Source organism: Clarias gariepinus, chromosome 10, assembly GCF_024256425.1.
Source record: "Clarias gariepinus isolate MV-2021 ecotype Netherlands chromosome 10, CGAR_prim_01v2, whole genome shotgun sequence".
Taxonomy (NCBI): Eukaryota; Metazoa; Chordata; class Actinopteri; order Siluriformes; family Clariidae; genus Clarias; species Clarias gariepinus.
Window position 1 is genome coordinate 5968751 of NC_071109.1, and position 18296 is coordinate 5987046.

The 18296-nt window shown below is 40.2% G+C and overlaps 1 protein-coding gene across 7 annotated transcripts in view; it reads left to right on the forward strand.

The window, feature by feature from the left end:
• The window catches only part of rapgef2b (Rap guanine nucleotide exchange factor 2b), a 120764-nt gene that overhangs the window by 1060 nt on the left and 101408 nt on the right, over window positions 1-18296 (forward strand). The gene's annotated exons all lie outside the window — the stretch shown is intronic.

Sequence of the window (18296 nt, forward strand, 5' to 3'; positions counted from 1 at the left end):
TACACTTCACATCCTCCTATCCAGCCACACAGATTATTGCTGCAGGATCTGATGTTCTGTAGCGTGTTGTATACTAAAGCCTTTCGAAACTGCCTCACTGCTTCCTTGCAATCCTAAGCTGTTATGCTGCAACCAGTTCAGAACGAGAACCAGAAATATCATTCCGTTTCATTTTTTTATTGATGCATTGAAATGTGAAATGGCATCATTGGAGTGGTGATTGTCTGAGTGGCAATCTTATTAAATCGGCTGCTTGAAGGATTGTTTCTCCTACACCATTATGCAGAGTGGTTTTTACACTGCATGAGATGAATGTGTGACATTTTGCCCCAAACAGCCTCCTTTCACCATCCAGACCATGCACACAAGCTGTATTAATTTATTGTATTTATTAGTATTATTTTTATTAGTATTATCATAAAAGTCACTTATTTTTTTAAGGATGTCTAGTTGCATTGACTATCATGGGTAGGTGTCTCAATGATATAGACAACAATAGCCAGGCTTGATCAATACCAGTTAAGGGACAGTTGTGGGGATGGGGGAGGGAGATGGTATATGAGCTGCTTTGTCAGGAGCTGTGTCCCCTCAGGTTGGTCTAAAAGGCATATTTATTGCATGTTAACATTTATATTTAAACTTCATACATCTCTGTCTAGTTAAATATCAACACTGGTCGTACAAAGGGATTATGATTGACGTTTTATTGCACACCTTTTGCATGTCAGAGTCAAGCTATAAAGCCTTATTGAGTAGATCTTATCAACAACAAAATAAATTTGCAAAGCCACATCACTATTTTTGGCATTACTAATCTAACAGCACTGAATCTGCTCCTGCAATGCTTGATGAGAAGCAAGAGCACACCTTAAATACAGATCCTCTCCAGTACCCTCAAGGTCTTGGAATCTTTCCAGAAATATAACATTCAGAGGTTTTTACAGGGTTTAGGTCAGAGACCTGGGATGACCTAATGATCCTAATTTGGTGGTCATTTTGGTCTAAATGTTTTGGATAGTGGTCATGGTGGTGAAAGAACCAATCACAAGCATTTGTAAAATGTTGGAAGAAGCAACCATGATATCTGATGTCTGGTATCTTGAACGGGCTTTCCTGGGTCTTTGGATGAACCAAACATATAGTATGTTCTCCTTTTATGGCAAAACGCTTCGTTTTGGTCTCTTCTGACACTAGAAGCTTGTTTTAGCCAAATGTCCTAGTAGCAACTGGTTAGAAGATAGAAAATGTCTTGCGAGAGTATTGTTTCTTCTTCTTTGGGAGTTTATCAGCAGTTGGTGGGGTACTACCACCTAGGGGACTGGAGTGTGGCGCAGAACATTGGCAGGAGAAACCCCAGGAAAAACTTTAAGCAGTGCTTAATATTTGATGATCTGTAAGAGAGATGCTACTGAATCAAACTGAAATTTAAATCGCAATGCCATAAATTTGAATTAAATCGAATCAGCCTTCTACCTATGATTGACAGCTCTATTGTCTGTCTCTTGTAAAATAAAATATCTAAATATTATTGCATAATATGATAATCTTGGACTATTATTGCGATTCATATAAAATTTGATATTTGACACACTCTAAACTATTGACACGTTGACAGGCAGCAAAAATAAAAAAAATAACCTGGTCTTAGTCTTCTGGCGATAATGTTCTGTTCATGCCACTCAAAACATCTTGAACAACTCGTTGTAGCATCGCCGCAAAAACTTGACGAATAATGACGAACAACTATGTGGCAGATTTGCAGAGTTTCATGCATAATTTCACATTCACTCTTTGTTCAAACTTGCTGTCCGTGAAATGGCAGACGTGGTAATGCATGTGGTCAGAACAACACTAATTGCACAGCTCCTGATGTACACACGACGGTGTCTTTTGGCACACTGACTTATGAAGGTTAGTGGTACAAAACTAGTCTATAAACATTTCGATTCCACCTCGTATCACTAAGTACAGATTTAATCAATATTGTGATTCTATAAGTATCATGATTTTATTCCCAATTCAATGTTATTTTTATTACTTATTTTTTTAACCTTTTGTTATCATTCTAAATAAACTTGCCAATGACAGCATGTGAATAGTGATATTTTTGTAGCACATTAACAAGAAGCCACCAAGTCATTGGTGAACTGGTGTGTATACAGTTGTGAAAAGATTGTCTATTCTAAATTTATAATTATTTAATTCTAAATAATAATCAATTATGCCTTTAGTGCAGCAGGTCGTGGGATTTGAATTATGGTAACCTATAGTCTAGACATAAAATGTGCTTAGCCAAGGTGCCTGGGCTTTAAAAATTTTTTATTTGTCATACGGATCTTTTCAGTCTTACTATGATGCGCGATCCCGCCACTTCTTGCTTTATATGTAATCTTGTTGGGTCCTTTGCTCAGTGAGCCTCGATTTAATGCACTATAGCGATACGTCGCCTCTTTGTTTATAGAGTTTTATCTGCCTGGCTTTTACGAGCACTGAACACTACTTTAGGTCAGCGAGGTATTTGTTAATGAACATGCCTAGATTTCAGCACGGCTGCGTTTTCCAGCGATTACACGATATCCTGCGTCCGCTCTCTCTGACTGATGAAGTGATTCTGCTGCGCTCAGTCTTGGCCAGAATTCAGCTGTCTCGCCATTTCAGCCTGCGCCTCGACTCGGGTCGTCGGAAGGCTTTAAATGCCATGGCGAGCCCTAATTTCGTTGCGTGTATTTGAGAGGTGCTCTCCAGATGCATGATGTAATCATGTAGTTGGGACCTTGCTAATGTGTTAAGTCTAAAGTGAAAGGACTACTGGAGCTCCAGACTGATGGAGCTGACAGCCTCCTTACTGCAGTGCAGAGTGTTTTATTTAGCTGGCATCTCTGCAACACACGTCGGTGATGATTGGTGGGGATTCAAGTATTTTTGCATGCGCTAATCTTGCAGGGGAAACAGGCTGTTCTGGGAAATGGCAGGAGGCTATGGAAAGCTTTCTGGGATGTCTTTGAAAGCTTTAAGGAGCTTTGGAGGAAGGCAGATGTGTTGGGTCCAGTCCAGAAAGAGCAAAAAGACTGAATGTCTTGTTTGACCTGGGGGTCATAGAAATGCTGGCATCGCATCTGCGTTAAAAATATATCAGCTGGCGTTAAGACCCAAAGTTGTGGCATGTGAGGTCAGACGTTCTGCATTGTAGTGATGCAAGGTTGATGGGTTTGTTCTTCAGAATGCATGGCATCTTTGAAGGAAAGGGAAATGCACAGGAAGGCCTAAATGGCAGGGAAATGCGCAGGGTTTTTATTGTTGAAATTTGCTTCCTGATCCCATTTCCTTCGATGTTGATCATTAGGGTTTTTCTTTTCTTTTCTTTTTTTTTCTTTAATCAGCTGACGGATCATTTCCAGTCACCCTGCTATGGTAATTGGCCCAAATTTTTCTGTCATCAGACAAACGAAACTGCTTCGGTATTGTTTGTAAAAAACCTACTCTGCAGGCACTCATTTGATCGCTTACATTTATCTTAACATGCCGGTTCTGGAGATTCCTTGATAGTCGTAGTGTTTCCAGTAAGCTAGCGAGTTTCATTATCGCTCGCGAGCGCGTGCGCTTGTCCGTAGCCCTCGGTCTCTTAGTCCGCATGTAAGTGGAGTCACATGCTGTTTTTGTGTCGAGTGTCGAATGTTGAATGTGCAGCCAGTGCCCTGAATGAAGTGGTTTTACACTTTACACACTGACACACACTGACTCATCTCACACACAATGAAGTAATCTGACCTTTAAAGAGCACCAAAGCTCCTCCTTTTCATGTCAGAAATCATGCTTTTCGTTCCACATTCTTTTCTTTTATAGACCCGTACAGCGCTCTGACCCTTCACCGGGACCCTTGTGCTGCTTATTATGACTTCTTATTTTCATGAGGTTTAAAAACACATGCCTGTGTGCGAATATTTGCGGTCGGTTGGAACGCTCGTGAGGAACATCTGAAACACGTTACGGAAATAGTTTGAATTTGTTTAAGAGTTACGGCGCTGTCATTACTCAGGAGTATGTATGGAATGCATTATGGTACTGGATTTTGTAACTTTTGCAGTAGAGCAATTTGAGGTTCACGCTCTGTTAAGCATAACTACAGTCAACAGTAAAACTCACTCCATCAGCTTTTTCAAGTTTTATTTCTGTTCAATTCTTTAGACATTGCATTAAATAAACAATGCAATGTTTATTTACAATAAACCCTAACTCTGTATTAGGATATTTTAAAACGGCTTTCCTGGACAAATCATGCTTGGGGTGTTCAAGTCAAACTGGGACTTTTGATTGCGCAGAATAACAAAAAATATTTGAGATTACTTTATTTCTCTATATAATCTCTTGCTACACTATTGCACTTATCCTAGAGTTTCAGAAGTGCTTGACCCAAACCCATGATCAGGCTGCCTGCTTCACGTCTGAAACGCTGACCTCCCAGGAACTCCTTTAATGGTCCAAACATGGCTTGGAGCGAGGTCAGGACTGTACGAGGGGATGCAGCAATAACTCTTAGCCAAGTAATGTAAAAGTGGTGTTGGTAAATTATTGTGTGTTCAGTTCCCACAGACCAATGCGTCCCTTCCGCAAATTGCCGATTTTCAAGGATCAGGTGTTCCGCTTGCTGAATGTTCACCGGAACGCCTGCAGTGGCCTCGGAGCGTCACTCACAGACTTACAGACAGAACAATTTTGCGCGTTTTTTAATGAATTATTTATTTGGATAAAAACTAATGACCCTTAAAAAAATCATACGTTATGTTCTACACCGGATATTCAAGAATTGGATATTTTTCTTATGACAATGTAGAAAATATTTTTCTAAAGTGGGACGACATAATTATAACCTAGAGTCATTTAAATTTTTGGAATTTGTTTTGTCCAAGGCGGCGTAGTGGTTAGCACTGTCGCCTTGCACCTCCAGGGTCCAGGTTCTATCATGCTCGATTCCCGTCTCTGTGTGCATGGAGTTTGCATGTTCTCCCCATGCTTGGTGTTTTTCCTCCTGATACTCCGGTTTCCTCCCACAGTCCAAAGATATGCAGGTTAGGCTAACTGGCGTTCCCAAATTGCCCGTAGTGTGTGAATGGGTGTGTGAGTATGTGTGTGTGTGTGTGTGTGTGTGTGTGTGTGTGTGTGTGTGTGTGTGTGTGTCCTGCGATGGATTGGCACCCTGTCCAGGGTGTACCCCGCCTTGTGCTCTAAGCCTCCTGGAATAGGCTCCAGACCCTCCACGACCCGCTAAACACAGGATAAAGTGCTATAGAAGATGAGGGGGTGAGGCACTGATGTTGGACGAGAAGGCCTGGCTCGCAATCTTTATTCCGGTTCATCCCAAAGTTGCTTGATGGGGTTGAGATCAGGGCTCTGTGTTAGGGCCACTTAAGTTCTTCCACACCGAACTTATCAAACCACGTCTGTACAGTCCTTGCTTTGTGCACTGGCGCACAGTCATGTTGGAATAGAAAAGGGCCTTCACCAAACTGTTTGGACAAAGTTGGAACCATAGCATTGTTCAAGATGTCTTGGTTTACTGAAGCAATAAGATTTCCTTTTACTGGGGATAGGGGGCCTGATTGAAAGGGCCCTTATCCCTAGTAAACATTTTAATGGTTTCATACCTGTAAAACCTGTAAGAATTATAGCTGCTGGGAAAAGTGGTGTTTAAAAAGTTTAGCGAAGCGACCGATCTTGAGGATTGTAGGCCAGAATATTGATTTCCTAGCACACCTGCTAAAGATCAAGCACACCCCATATCAAGTGCTTATCATAAAGGTCAAATATTAAATTAGAATGAGAGGATGTTAATTAAAAATGCGAGGACCATGCGTACATCTTGAACATGGGACTCGTCTCCGAGAGCTTTACAGAGTCACGGTCACAACCGCTACACGCGTCCTCAGCAATCATTAATTAACACTCACTCTACGTTTGGATTTTTTTTTTCGCAGGGCTCATTTCGAAAACTGGGTTATCGCAATATTAAAATTGGACACGGTTCTGCTTCTCCTAGTGTAGTGTGTTTTGCAACCTTGAGAAACGTGTTCCTTTCACACATTTAATTATTAAGGCTACATGTCCTCGTGAACGAGTCGCTAATTTCCTCTATACTTTAACACACAATCTCTTGTCTCTTTTCATCCAAACTAAACGAAATCCATCCTGTTGAGAAGAGTGTACCTGGTTAGGTTACTTTGACTATTGAAATTTATTCAAAGAATGGTTATTCTAGCGGCCAGATCAGGGCGGGAAAGGAAGCTGATTTGACTGCGGTCGGCTAATAACTGTTCTGCTGTTGAGTGTTTTTTTTTTTTTTTTTTCTCTCGCTCTTTCTGTAAACAACCGCTCGTGTGTTGGCGCCAGAATTTGATGAGACGAGACAATTAGATGATCTTGATATTTAAAATTACCATAGGGCAGTTCGAATCTTAGTTATCACTTTCAGAAAAGGGTGGGGAATCATCATAGAACATGAATCATGCATATTTATCAGTGTTTGTTATCTCTAATGCACTTTTCCTTTCCATACTTTGGTGTGTCAGGTCTATTTATTTGTTTTGTTGCTTGAGAGGTTCTGCTTAAGTTCCGCGGTAAAACTGCTTTTTTCCGCATGCTTGTGTAAGGGTGTAACATGACGGGCTTTGTCATTAAAGAATATGAATTAGCTTGTTCTAAGCGAAGACAACAGGCCATACTAATTCACAGAAATGCACCAAAGTGCAAATTATCCTGGGGTGCAGCTGACTTGCGTCTTGTTTAATGCGCATTGATTGTTTTCATCGTGCGCGTGTATTAGCGTAACGCGGACAGCTAAGAGAAGCTGACACCATGCCATTTGGCAAATGGCCACTTAGCAAACGAACTGCCAAGTCGTCAGCCCTTAAAACGTTTGCAGGTTGTAATATTTATGGCATCTTATCCAGGTTGTATTCCTGGTTTGCTTTCAGATATGCTCTGGATCCAGAATGACTCTGCAAGGGTAAAACGCTTAGTGACGATCAATTGAGTTGTGTTTCTGGCTATTTAACAGTTGAGTGGCAGATTAGATTTAAATGCATTATTCAATATATCCTAGGTGTTCTAAACATCTACTACTATTACTAATATTTCTAATATACATTAACTGACCAAAAAAAAAAAAAAGTTGCGTACTCGAAGATTCCATTCAGTCACCTTTAGCTTTGCATATAGAAAACAATCTGGTGTCCAGTTTATTTATGAAAACGATTCCTCGTCCTTCCAGAACCACTTTTTCACAATTTGAGTCCTGGAGTATTTCCCGTGCCATCAGGGAAAAGGAACTCAATAGATTTGATAACCTGATCATTCAGTACATTCAGGTTGTCAGCTTGTACAGTGCATGATGGGTACATTATTTATTTATTTATTTTTAAATAAAATTTAAATAATTTTTAATAAGAAAGCGCCGAAAATAAAAGCCAAAATTTTCGCCACGCCTCTGCCATCCTCCCGTCTCGTTCGCGCTGTCATTACGCATCAAACACGAAGTATGTCGGCGGTTTGGAAGCACTTTAAAGTTTCAGATGAGGACAGCAAAGTTGCAATATGCAACATTTTTTTTATACAAACAAAAAGAAAATATTTTAAACATGTTTTTTAATGAAGCCATTTTCGGTTTCGGTATCGGTTTTCGGCCAAGTGCATCCAAAAATTTCGGTTTCGTTTTCGGCCCAGAATTTTCATTTCGGTGCACCCCTATTTATTACCATGCAACTTTACCAAGTGTTTAAGTGATCTCCATTAATGATTGTTTTTTTTTTCCGACCACATTTTTTTCCACAAAGTTGACGGTTCAGCACCATCCTTCCAGGTTTTGATAACGTGTTCGAGTTTTCTTACCCCGGTTCCTGTAATTTCAAATCTTCCGCTAAAGTGAGAAAAAAAAAAAAAAACTTCTAGCTGTCAATACAATACAACATGGACTAGGGATGTGAATAATCCAGTCCAAACAGAAGCGAGAGAATTTTAGCGTCTTGGTGTAAAAAACATTGGAGAATGCTCTTGCACATACTGTACTGTGCTAATTTTAAAATCTGGTCATTGCACTGAAGTAGGAGTGTACTGTATCTTTAGTTGTTTGTCAGTTTGTCATTCCCCCCCGTTCCCCCCAACAACTTGGCAGAGATTTTACTCCGGATGCCCATCCTGACGCAGCCCTCCCGTTTTATCCAGGCTTGGGACCGTCTCTGCGTCCAGTGGCTGGGGTTTGGGCATTGGGTGGAAATCGAACCCAGGCAGATGGAAAACCTACCACTGAGCCACAAATGTCCTTATTTATAATAAATACATAGGTGTAGATATTAATGTTTAAAATTGACATGATTACAACTTAAACGCTTTTAACTTTCATGTGAGTGTGAGAGAACGGTTAGATATGGGGCTCGAAGCTTAAGGGTCAAACCAAAAAACACACTGGCGCTCATCAGTGACTGCTTTGATGCATTTATTCATTTAAATTTTATGAGCAGTGGTGGCTCAGTGTGTTAAGGCTCTGACTTACGGATCGGAAGATCGGTGGTTTGAGCCCCAGCCCTTGAGCAAGGCCCATAACCCTGTCTGCTCCAGGGGTGCCGTAAAATGACTGACCCCTGCCTACTAACAAGAAGCTGGGATATGCGAAGAATAAAGAATTTCACTGAGCAGTAATGCATGTGTGACGAATAAAGAACTGAACTTAATAAAGGCTGAACTTGACTTATTCATCTTTCACACTTGACTGGTTGGGATCATGATGATTTATTTTTTTTATATTGATCTATGATATATGAAATATTTCAGGTACAAATAAATAACAGAATGAAAGCTTTTCAATATGTGGATATTAATCCGATTTGTGAACATCTTTCGAGTGCAAACATTGCAGCTGTTTGTCATTAAACTGAGAGCAAATAGAGAAGTAGTGCATATTTGAAAGAAACACAGGAACCTTTATTTATTATCATTGCACAACGAAATTGATTAAATATAGTAACGCATGCTAAATATAGCCTCGTCCTTCGCTGGCGATTTTGTACACAACATTCGGGTTTCTGCTTCTCGTACACCGAGCCTCATGCTGCAGCTGCCTGCTGAACAAAGACCCCAGAACTCTTGCATTCTTTCACTGTCGTTCCTGAAATGTCAGGGCCAGTGAAATGTAAATCACCCTGAATTCATCTTTCTGAAATCCAACGGACGTGCCAGAGACATTCTTTGTGGTGGGAAAAAAAGGGGGGGGGGTCCATCCCTGTGGCCTCCTTGATGCTTCCTGGAAACTCAGAGCCCTCGTAGTACTGACCTCCTAAACTGAAGCCAGCTTTCTGACGGAAAATCCAAAACACTGATATTTTAAGTCGAACTGGCCTCGGATCCACATGGCTGCTTCTTATTGCAGTAATCCTTCCTGTGCCTGGGGCTATTTGAGTGGGACGACTGCGGCTGAGAGCATGAGCTGATTAAGAACCTGATTAAGACGTCTTGTTCGTCTCTGTGAGACTTTGTTCACAGAGTCGTTGGTACAGTATGTTTGCCGTGTTATACCAGCCACAGCTACTGGTCTTTGTTTCCTACAGCACCCTTATTATGCCTGTATAGTTTGGCCATATAGAAGATGTAGACCCAAAATTTAGGCAATATTTAAAATGTACTTTATAAGTTTTGTGCAATACCGCCACCTACTGGACTGGAGTTTGGAACGGAACCAAGGCGGGGGAAAAAAAAAAAGATTATCGCTTCGTACGAGACATGACATTTAAACAATGGGCAAGAATTATATTTCAATGTAATGCTTAGTCAATACTTTTAAGAGTTTTTAATGCTTCAAAACCTGTAGGAATTATAGCTACTACAGACAAGCGTTTGAATCCAAAATAGGCAAGCGCAAAAATCCAATTAAGAGCCTGCCTACGCTTCACAGCTCTACATACTTATCTGCATGGCAACTGAAACCCGGACCTGCATTCAGATCCGCTCCAGCAATTTGGGCTATTTCGGTAGCTAAGCATAAGATGCATATAATGGTGGGAGATTTTTCAAAACCCCCGTTCTGGCCTCCCGCTGCTGGCGTCCCACAATGTGCTGTAGATTTGGGATGTTGGCAGTCTTAGCGCAGACACATGAGCCTGGTATTGGATTCCACTCCATCACTGACGATGGCAAGCAGCCATTCAGAACGCCACGCTCGTGAGCTCATGTTTCCTCTGGCTCTTTATGAACATATAGAGCTACACTTGAGTGTGTTTTGTGTAGACAAAGGTTTGGTTGTGTCACAGTCTTGGGCAACACAAATGCAACTCAATCAGCAATCAGGTCCCGGCTGACATTCTTTCGTACTGTACAGATGTACTGTAACCTCATATTTTGGACCCAGATGTGTGTGCAGTTAAGGGCTTTTTTTCTCCTTTTTTCTAAAGGTGATAACATGAACTTGTTTTATGGACATTCCACAAGTGCTACAGTATCTGTTGTTCTTTAATAAATAGAAAATGTCGTTTTTGGCACGTTGCTCTTTTCTAAAACATTCAGGAATAAAACTTTCACACCATGGAGCGACGTTTTGAATGTTTGGGATGCTGCTGCTGCGGCTGCGTTTGACGCCTGACCCACATTTCCAGGTTAAGGCTTGTCTGAGCGATGAACGTTGAGGGACGTGTCTCGGCTTGCTTCCCTTTAAGAAGAATAATTTGCAACCATTACATAATCATACCAATCGTCGTTCCGTTACTGTGCGACAGACATTCACGGCAACAGGAGACCGTGGTTATTATCAGAGTAATCAGCGCTAACAGCGAGATATGCCTGAGATATGCCCCATGAGCGGGGTCTTATCTTCATTGTTTATAGTTTTATGATAACGTAAGTGCTTCAGTGTCTGATATCTACAGCACAGGCCTTGGTGTAGCCTTTTACACTGATTAAAAGTGTATAAGAGCAGCATCGATCCTATTTCAGTTAAACCTTATGTCTCTCTGCGGAGGCATTACAGCTGGCTGTGTTATTTAAAAGCAGTTTTAATAAATCTTCAATTATGCTCAACTTTCAACTAGTTCAATTATGGTGTGATTTTCTTTTTCTGAAGCAATAATCAATCAACTAACCAACTAGATGTACAAAAGATAAAAAAAAAAAAACCAGAAGAATTTTCACTGGGACTGACGGCTCTTTCACTTGGATTGAGTCACAAAAAGCCACGCCTCCTTCAACTGGGACTGGCACACAAACGTCCACGCCCCCTTCACTGAGACGGGCACGTGAAAGCCACGCCTCCTTAACTGGGAATGACATATAACAGCCAAACCTCCTTAACTGGGACTGAGACACAAAAGAGACACATACACAAATATTATAATTTCTATTTCCTGTGAAAATTTAAAACGTAGAGACTGTAAGTACTATATCGTGTGAGTGTGTGTGTGTGTGTGTCGTGCATTGGATTGTTGGTCGCTTTGCAGCCGCTGCTCTGGATCCATTGTGACACTAAAAGGGTGATGATTGAATGACTATTTTTATATGATAAACAGAAATGAAAGCTGAGACAATATTTTCACGATATGAAATTTTAATACTACCACATGTCTTTTAACAAAGCATTTTTCCACATTGAGTGTGTGTGTGTGCGTGTGTAACACAGCAACTTCTTGAAATGTCACTGGTTTGCACAAACACGTTTCCACATTTTTGCTTTTCCCCCAAAACCCATTTGGATTGAAAAAGGGCCGTTATCAAGGCAAGGTTTGTGGTTTTTAGGAAACTGAAATGCATGCTCCTGTTTAGACTCCAGATGGATCCTTCACATGTCCTCTCTCGCTGTCTCGCTCACCTCAAGGCTTTGTGTCTCTAAATTTAGTTTTGCTGATCTTGTTTGCCAAGCTCTCCTCCGTCACATTAAGCCGCGGTGTGTGACTGATGCAGTTTTAACACTCAGCACCTCGTGAGCCCAATTAGCTAAAGCCACTGCTGACTGGCCTGCTTGCATGCGTGAGATGTGCCCGAGTACTGTTTCTAATCCTGCTCCATTAGGCAAGATTGCTTAATGGAATGTTTAATATAAACATGGACTAATCATCAGCTCGCTAGGAAAGTAAAAACTGAAGGACATGGGAGAAGCTAATGACAGCCAGTCATTAGGATTTGTCGTTTAAATGTATTTAATTGCATTGCATTTGACAGGGTGAAAAGTGTATAATTTAGAGGCACTTATTTAATTTTGAAATGGAAATGTGACTATGCCATGCTTGCATTTTTGTAGGACCTGAAGTTGTAATTAGTGGAATATTTCAAGAAATGATAACTTTACGCTTAGGTTGAAAATTTGTCATCTTAGGATTCCCAAGCGGTGCAACACGAAATGCTTGCTTCACCCTTGGTGGATTGTGAGTTTGAATCTTGATGATGCCACATCTATCTGGGGCTAGGAGCCATAAAAAATGGCACTGACGCACAAAGGCAACACCTCCTTTACTGAGCCTAAGCACCTCCACACAGGCCACATCCCCTTCAATGGGACTGAGACACAGGCCATGCCCTCTTCAATGCAATTGACACAGGTCATACCTTCTTCACTGGGAGTGATGCACAGTCCATGTCCCCTTAATTGACCCTGACATGAAGGCCACACCTTCTTTACGGTCACTGATGAGAAGGCCACGCCTTTTTTATTGAGACTGACAAAGGCCACACCTCCTTCACTGAGACTGTCACAAAGGCCACACTTCTTTCAGTGGGACTGGCAAACAACCGCCTCACCTGCTTTACTGCAACAGATGCACAGGCCACGCCTTCTTCACTAGGACTGATACACAGCCCCAAGCCTTCTTCACTAGGACTGATACACAGGCCATGCCTTCTTTACTGGGACTGATACACAGGCCACGCCTTCTTCACTAGGACTGATACACAGGCCACGCCTTCTTCACTAGGACTGATACACAGGCCACGCCTTCTTCACTAGGACTGATACACAGGCCACGCCTTCTTCACTAGGACTGATACACAGGCCACGCCTTCTTCACTAGGACTGATACACAGGCCACGCCTCCTTCACTAGGACTGATACACAGGCCATGCCTTCTTCACTAGGACTGATACACTGGCCACGCCTTCTTCACTAGGACTGATACACTGGCCACGCCTCCTTCACTGGGCCTAATACACTGGCCACGCCTCCTTCACTGGGCCTAATACACTGGCCATGCCTCCTTAATTGGCCCTGACATGAAGGCCACACCTTTTATATTTATTTTTTACAGGGAATGATGTGAAGGCCACACCTCCTTTATTAAGACTGACAAAGGCCTTGCCTCCCTCGCTGTACCCGACACGCTAATTGTTTGCATCTGTGAGCTCATGTATGAAGAAGATGGCTTATCTTGATCTAGGTGATGAGTGTGGATTAGCAGGCCACCAAACTGCGATGCACGATGAGCTATTGCCTTTTTACAAAACCTTTTTTGAGAACGATAGATACAGGATGGTCACCTGTTGATGGTGGAAAACCGTATGAATGGTAGACTGTAAAATTCTCCGATTTATTCCACCGCTTATGAAGTGTCAGAGTCCACTGGAGATGCTTTAAACAATATTCCTTTATGACTTTTTTCCCCATGGTGAATTACTGACAGTGCAATCTTCTGCCGTAGCTGTTTGATCTGATTAACCTGCACATTTTCTTCATCAAGTTATAAACACATCCAGGTATTACAATATAAACTCAAGCTCTGCTTCTCAAACACAGGGACTGATGATCTGTTATACGGGCTAATAAATGCCTAAACTGAGTAATGCATTTGCTAAGGCTGATACCATGTTTGTTAATCATTATCGTGGTATCATTGGTCTTTGTGGTACTGATTATATTATAGGAAACTGGATTCTGTAAAGGCCAGAAGGTAAAGTGCTAATTCATTATCTGGAACAGCAGCTCTGACAGTAGTTATGACTGTAATTTAGATTACAGGTTTATATTAAGCCCTCGTTGTAAAATGTTAGATATCGTTTCTACAGCAACACCTTGGGGCCGAATGGGACATGCAGTGGCAGGACGGGGCTGAGTGGAGAGACGGCAGCAGGGCAGAGCTACAGTACCGGCCCAAGTTCGGATTTATTCTCTACGTTCTATAACAATACTGGAATTTTTTATTTTTCAAAACTATGAAATACCATTAAGTAACAACCACAAGTCGTTGTTATTTTAAAACATGAAGGTCAGCTATTCTGGAACAGTTTTTGCAAAAACAATATTGCCAAGTGCATTTGCAAAACCCATCAAACTCCGTGATGAATCTGTCTCTCATGAAGACCTTCCCAGGAAAGCACGACCAAAACGGACCAAAAAGTTCATTTAGAGTCACCAGCCTCAGAAATCACCAATTAACAAACAGGACCTCAGATTAGAGCCGTTATGAAGGATTTACAGAGCAGAAGTAGCAGATACATTTTTCGTATTGGACACCTTGAGGATTGTTTTACAGTGTAGAAAGAAATAAAAATAAGGAAAACCATGGAATTAGAAGGTATTTTGATAGATACTGTATAAAGAGTGCAGGACAGTGGGGATGCAAACGCTGGCATGGCAAAGGCGGAAGAAATTTGTCATGTTGATACACCACTTAGTCCGAGCTGATACGTTTAAGAAGGTCACATCAGTGCATTTAGCTGTGGGTTTGGAATATGCAGCAACTGCAGTGTGTGATTTGTGACATTGCTCAGCCTTCCTCAGTAACTAAACCGATCCGCTCTGCTCATGCTATCTTGTCTTTTGTCATTTCCAGCCCCGGTGCTAAACCACCACATGCCCTTCTTTCCATGTGGGTGTTACCCGTGCGCCTCATTAACACCTCCATGTCGAGAGCATATCTGTGACTTGAATCATCATCATCTGTGATGCTTAATGGACAGTTTTCTAGGACCGTGACCGGTGTAGAAGTTGATGAATATGTTAATAAGTGGGATGTTTGATTGAAGATGTCCAGAGAAGCTCTCGTGTTGCTTTGAGCGAGTGTGGGCCAGCATACAAAATAGGCCTGTTAAAATCAGCACCACTTAGATGTAATCAACATCAGGGTGAAATAAAGCATCTTGAAAGGGCAGCATGTAAAAATCATAGAGAGCCAATCAGTGGGAATATGACGCTTGTGGAGTAGAAGCTCAGAAACGTATACCTTAGGAGGGAGAAAATAATATGGGACATGAGAGCAAAGCGTGTCATTTTAAGCAAATCAGAATGTGTTATCATTAACAAGAGAGATGGATTAGATTAATATTACATATTCTGCTTCCCTTTGTCGTCTTCTTCTTCTTATTATTATTATTATGCTGTTTAGTGTTGCATAAATAATCTCATAAAAATCAAAATCGCAATTTGGACCTGTGCATTCATTAAATCGTTAAAGTTTACAATTTATTACAGGTAATATACTCATGCTCTGGAACTAGCCGATATGATGATATTGCGAAACCTAGGTGCAGATTCAATTTTTTATTGCAGTTCTATTATTATATTGTGTGTTTTTTTATTATTTTTTTTTAGATTTTGTTACAATTGTAAACAAATTTATAATAATTCTGTCCTACCGCAAAGGATACCGCTGCATGCCGCTGTGTGAATAGTTTAGAGTGTGCCCCCTGTAGGATTATAGAGGAACAGCAACATTTTACGCCTCATATACAAACATATACATTAATTTTTTATAATTTTGTGATAAATATTGGCAAACATCATCTTAATGACATCATTTTTGGTATGATTTACTATTAAACTTGATAAATCTGTTTGAATAAAAAATAAAAATAAAAAATGCTACATTTGATAGATTAATATAAAAAAGTTTAAATTGTAACATTGTCCAAAAAACAAAAAATCTATTTTATAATTTTTTTTCTATTAAATCATGCAGCTGTATGATGTGTTTGAGTTACCGACAGCATCTGCAAAAAAAAAAAAAAAAGGAAGAAAGGAAATGACAAAAAAAACAACAGAAACCCTGTATGAAAAATGTATTCCTGTTCTCTTAATAAACTTAAGCCTTCATGGCCTGGAGTAATATCTTGAGGAAAGCGTGGGTGAAAAAACAAAATGCAAAATAATGCAATAAGCGATAAAGCAAATCTGTTTAGTTCGCAGCATTTCTATAAGCATTCCATAAGTATTTGAACCCTTGTGCGCTTGCTGCAGTATTATGTGTTTCATGTTATTTTCTGTGCAAATAAGGAATCGTCTTAGCTGTAACTGTTATTTCTAATTCTAAAGAATTACGTTGAGTAAACCGTGGCTTTCTATACATTTCTCTACTAGAATTTGGGATTCAAGCAGTAATTTCTGCAGTCGTGTGTTGATTTCTTCCTAATGTGTTGTTATATTCATATTATCATGCAATCCTTATGTAGATGTGCCTCCACTGTGTTAACTTGTCGTTTTTTTTTTTTTTTTTTTTTTTTTTTTTTGCAACATTGCCTTCATCAATGAGATTCCAGTCAGATCGGCAGTCAGAAAGGAAATCCCAAGAGAAAAAAAAAGCAAAATGTGACCTTGCTTCCTGTGTTGTCACCATTGTGGGCCATATCCTGAGGATGCATGTTGAAATAGCATTGCGTTTTCTCCGTGTGTGTCACATCTCCCACTGTGGATTTTTGCGCTCAGGTTGAAGATTACACGGTTGATGACCTTCTGTAAACAGGAAGTCCTGTGTAAAAACACTGACCTCAGGATTCCTCAATCGAAACACTTTGAAACAACAATGACAACATGATGCTTTTCAATAGATACAACAAAAAGAAACATGCAGATCAAGTGACGCTCAGCTCAGGTCTTTTGAATTGAATTCAAATGACTTGAATTGCCATAGAATCGTATTTGAATAAGTCATCTATAAGCAAATTTAAAGTATGTAAGCATGTAATATTTACTACTTTTTTTGAGCACACTACATTCAAGCCAAGGGTGTTCAAGTCAAACAGGGACTTTAAATTGTGCAGAATGACAGAACACAATTACGAGAGTAAAATCTCTTTTTTCCTTATATAATCCCCTCCTACACTAATGCAGTTATCCCAGTGCTTTGAATGTTTCTAGTGCTTTGACACTATCAAGGTTCAAAATTCCCAATCGGACTGCCTGCTTCATGCCTGAAAACCTGGCCTCCCAGGAACGCCTTTAAAGTTCCAAACATCGAAATGACTTGCAGCGTGGTCAGAACTGTATAAAGTATGTCGCAAAAACTCCCAGCCGAGTTCCTGTAATGTGCAGGTGGTGTTGGTAAATGATTGATTGTGTGAATGATTGTGGTCAAGTTGCCGAGTTATCGGTTAGTTTTCAAGGATCATGGGTTCAACTCACTGAATGTTGAAGTAAATGACTCCGCGTGGATCGCTACTCACAGATGTTCAGCCGTCTTTAAAACGTTTGTATCGTTCAGATGTCTTACTGCAGCTGTTACTGGAGTTTCGTCACTGTAATGTGGCTAACGTCTTCTGCAAATGTCAATCGATTTTACACTTTCATTCATAAGAATGTAACCATCTCCGGTATGGTTTGAACAACCCTTGTATTTTATTTTATTTTATTTTTTACATCCTTACATATTGATTAATGTGATTCGTTTGTGTTGCTGCAAGTGATTTGAACTGTAATAGAAATAGAATTTTATTAACCTTTAGATGTTAAAAGCAATTTTACTGACCACAAAGTAAGCAGCTACACTATGTCTATGGAAATATTTATTGCATTTTTTCATTGCTTTAACCATTTTAAACAAAATAAAGAACTCCAGATGATTTGAATCAGTTGCATAAGAGCAGTACAACTGGCTCTGCGTTTTTTGTCATATGATCCAGCTCTCAGATGTTCAAACATGATTTTTGAATGATGTTTATTTGCAGATCTGTGCACTGGATATTAATGGTTTTTGCATGTGGCCTATTTATAATGAATTATTTTGAAACACACAAAAAATATAAAAATAAAAAGACTCATTATTCCATGATAATAATTCATCTAATAATCGATGATTACCTGCCCGAAACCTTTTTTTTTTTTTTTTTTTGTTAAGATGTAGTAATAGCAGGTTTCATTGATTTTTATGCATATTAAATGGTTTAATTCGGTGTCTGTGATTTATATTCTGTACTCTTTGCATCTTAAGGAATCATACTTAGAACCCCACGGACCTGAAATATGCAGCCAAATAGTTTGAATACTCCAAAGCTCAGTGCTTTGTCTGGCTGTTCCTCAGCAACCGAGGTGCTTTATAATGAAATAAAACAGCTCCAGTAGGACGAAC